Source organism: Lemur catta, chromosome 3 (genome assembly GCF_020740605.2).
Source record: "Lemur catta isolate mLemCat1 chromosome 3, mLemCat1.pri, whole genome shotgun sequence".
Taxonomy (NCBI): Eukaryota; Metazoa; Chordata; class Mammalia; order Primates; family Lemuridae; genus Lemur; species Lemur catta.
The window spans coordinates 16,592,760-16,596,038 of record NC_059130.1 but is presented as its reverse complement, the minus strand read 5'-3'; positions in this window follow the sequence as shown (position 1 = coordinate 16,596,038).

Below are 3,279 nucleotides of genomic sequence, written 5' to 3'. Positions count from 1 at the left end.
ATGATGTTGAGCATTTTTTCATATACCAGTTGGCCATTCATATGTCTTCTTTTGAGAAATGTCCATTCAGATCCTTTGTCCATTTTTTAATTGGATTATTTGATTTTTTCCTATTGAGTTGTTGGAGCTCCTTATATATTTGAGTTATTAATCCCTTGTCAGACAGGTAATTTGCAAATATTTTCTCCCATTCTGTGGGTTGTCTCTTCAATTTGTTGATTGTTTCCTTTGCTGTGCAGAAGCTTTTTAGCTTGATGTGACCCCATTTGTCCAATTTTGCTTTGGTTGCCTGTGCTTTGGGGGTATTAGTCAAGAAGTCCTTGCTCAGACCGATGTCTTAAATCATTTCCTCAATGTTTTCTTTTAGTAGTTTCATGGTTTCAGGTCTTAGGTCTAAGTCTTTAATCCATTTTGATTTGATTTTTGTATATGGCAAGAGATAGAGGTCTATTTTAATTCTTTTGCATATGATATCCAGTTTTCCCAGCACCATTTATTGAAGAGACTGTCCTTTCCCCACTGTATGTTCTTGGCACTTTTATCAAAGATAAGTTCACTATAGATGTGTGAATTTATTTCTGGGTTGTCTATTCTGTTCCATTAGTCTATCTGTCTGTTTTTATGCCAGTACCATGCTATTTTGGTTTCTACAACTCTGTCATATAATTTGAAGTGAAGTAATGCGATTCCCCCAGTTTTGTTCATTTTTCCTCAGGATGGCTCTGCCTATTCTGGGTCTTTTGTGGTTCCATATAAATTTTAGCATATTTTTTTATTTCTATGAAGAATATCATTGGTATTGTGATGGGGATTGCATTGAATCTGTAGATTGCTTTGGGTGGTATGGACATTTTAAAAATATTAATTCTTCCAATCCATGAACATGGAATATCTTTCCATTTGTTTGTGCCCTCTTCAATTTCTTTCATCAATGGTTTTTAGTTTTCATTATAGAGATCGTTTACTTCTTTGGTTAAGTGTATTTCTAGGTATTTTATTTTATTTGTAGCTATTGTAAATGGGATTACTTTCTTGGTTTCTTTTTCAGATTGTTTGCTATTGGCATATAGAAATGCTACTTATTTTTGTATGTTGATTTTTATATCCTGCAACTTTATTAAATTTGTTTATCTGCTCTAATGATTTTTTTGTAGAGTATTTAGGTTTCTCTAGATATAAGATCATATTATCTGCAAACAAGGATAATTTGACTTCTTCCTTTACAATTTGGATGCCCTTTATTTCTTTCTCTTGTCTGATTGCTCTAGCTAGAACTTCAGTACTATGTTGAATAACAGTGGTGAAAGTGGGCATTCACTTTCTTATTGATTCAGTTTTAGAAGGTTGTATATTTCTAGAAATTTATCCATCATCCAGTTTGTTTGCATGTAAGTGTTCATAATAGTCCCTCATAAACCTTTTATTTCTGTAATATCATTTGTAATATCCTCTCTTTCATTTTTGATTTTATTTATGTGAGTCTTCTATCTTTTTTTTCTTAGTCTAGCTAAGGATTTGTCAATTTTGTTTATCTTTTCAAAAAACAAACTCTTAGTTTTGTTATTTTTTTCTATTTTTAATTCTCTATTTGATTTATTTCTCCTCTAATATTTATTATCTCCTTCCTTCTGCTAACTTTGGGCTTAGTTTGTTCTTCTTTTTCTAGTTCCTTAAAGTATAAACTTAGGTTGTTTGTTTGACATCTTTCTTCTTTTTTAAAGTAGGCATTTATCGCTATAAACTTCCCTCTTATTACTGCTTTTGCTGCATCCCATAGGCTTTGATATTGTGTTTTCATTTGTTTTGAGATACTTTTAAATTCTCTTTGAATTTCCTTTTTGACCGAATGGTTGTTCAATGGTGTGTTGTTTAATTTCCACATATTTGCAAATTTTCTGGTTTTCTTCCTATTATTGATTTCTAGTTTCATTCCACTCTTGTTGGAAAAGATACTTGGAATGATTTTGATCTTAAATTTGTTAAGACTTGTTTTGTGATGTAACATGTGATGTATCCTGGAGGATGTTTCATGTGTGCTTGAAAAGAATGGGTGTTTTCCTGCTGGTGGGTGAAAAGTTCTATAAGATTCTCCTATATATGTTAGGTTTATTTAGTCTATAGTATTGTTCAAGTCAGCTGTTTCTTTATTGATTTTCTGTTTGAATGTTTCATTCATTATTATAAGTGAGGTATTGAAGTTTCCTTCTATTATTATATTGCTGTCAATTCCTGTTTTCAGATCTGTCAATATTTGCTTTATATATTTTGGTGCTCTGATGTTGGGTGCAAAATATTAATATATTTATAATTGTTATATCTTCCTGTTGAATCAACCCTTTTATCATTGTACAATGACCTTTGTCTCTAAAGACAGTTTTACACTGAAAATCTATTTGTCTGACTTGAGTATAGGTTAATCCTGCTTCCTTCTGGTTACCATTTACATGGAATATCTTTTTGTATCCCTTTACTTTCAGCCTATGTGTGTTCTTAACCACTAGGCCACAAGTTGAACTGGCCTATTTTTGTCTTTAAATCTAAAGCAAGTCTCTTGTAGACAGCTTATCGCTGGATCTTGTTTATTTTTTCTTTACCCATTAACCCACTGTATGCTTTTTGATTGTTAAGATTAATCAATTTACAAATAAGGTAATTATTCCTAAAGGAAGACTTACTATTGCCATTTTGTTAATTGTTTTCTATTTTGTAGTTGCTTTATCCCTATCTTTCTCTCTTGCTGTCCTCCTTTGTTATTTAATGATTTTTAGTAGCAATTTGCTTTAACTCTGTTCTCTGTATGTTTTGTGTATCTATTATAGGTCTTTTCTTTGTGGTTAGCTTGAGGATTATGTAAAATATCTTATAATTATAACCTTCTACTTTTAGTTGATAACAACTTAACTTCAACTGGATACAAAAAGATTGGAATTTTACTCCCTTGCCCCCCACTTTGTGAGGGCTGAGTTTGCTTGTTTTTTTATATTGGGTGTCCATTAACAAATTTGTATCCTATCTTTTACATTAAGATTAAAATTAATTTATACACCACCACTATAGTGTTGCATTTTAACATTAATGCCTTAAACATTTCTTGTAGGGCAGGTCTATTGGTGATGAACTCCCCTAGTTTTTGTTTGTCTGAGAAAGACTTTACCTCTCCTTCATTTTTAAAAGATAATTTTGCTTGGTATAGTAGTCTTGGATGATTTTTTTTTCTTTTAGTACTTTGAATATATCATCCAACTATCCCCAGTCTACAGAGTTTCCACTGAGAATAGT